This window comes from Sinocyclocheilus grahami, unplaced genomic scaffold (genome assembly GCF_001515645.1).
Source record: "Sinocyclocheilus grahami isolate Dianchi unplaced genomic scaffold, SAMN03320097.WGS_v1.1 scaffold182.1, whole genome shotgun sequence".
NCBI lineage: Eukaryota > Metazoa > Chordata > Actinopteri > Cypriniformes > Cyprinidae > Sinocyclocheilus > Sinocyclocheilus grahami.
Genome location: NW_015505361.1, coordinates 1,045,200 through 1,046,100, shown reverse-complemented (window position 1 = coordinate 1,046,100; position 901 = coordinate 1,045,200).

The following is a 901-nucleotide window of genomic DNA, read 5'->3' as shown; positions in this document are numbered from 1 at the left end:
TTTTTTTTAAATTATGTATACTGCGTAAAAACATTTACAAGTTTTCACTGTATATGGTAAGGTAGCTTTACCTGCTAAGCTCTGTATACGGTAAGATCTGTTTCCCCACAAATTATCGTAATTCATAAGTTTAACTTGCAAAAACTAAAAATGTTACAGTATTTTACAGTAAAATTACACATATTCAAATATTAAACCATTTACTCTTTATGGTAACTTACTGTTTATCACCTTAAAATATATGGTAATTTACAGTTGCAAACAAAACATAAATGTGACTTTTACTGTAAAATTATGTATAACACAATGTTAAACCAATTACAGTTTATCATTATATATGGTATATAATGATATACTGTAAATGGTTACACATTGCATTATATGTCATACAGGCTTGATGTGGACCAGTTAAAAACCAGCCAGTTTAGCACTGGCAAACATAACTCAGTTTCTTCAGAATGTGTAAAAACGTAGTGAGATTTGCAATGCCCTTGTCATGACTTTGAGATACATGATGAGAATGAGTTTCTCTTTGAAGGTGATGTACTGGTTTGGGGCTTCCGAGTGTCTTTTGTCTGTCTTTGCATGTTTCACTGCGAGGGCAAAACTTCAAGAGAACTTCTTCAAGCTGCCTAATATTTCCCGAAGGACAATGTTCTTGTGTAAACATTTGTAAAGAAGAGTATTACTATGCAAATGTGATCAACTTGCACTATGTTGGCTGCACCCTTTCTTTGTTGTGTAACCGTCAAACTCACAGTCTCAGAATCATTTAGCCTCATGTAGAAACAAAGACCTCAGAGAAACAAAGACCAAAAACACAGAGTGGCTTTGATGCAGTGAAGAACACACTCTTTGGACTAAACACGGATGTACAGCATCTCATCAAAGCAAATCACAA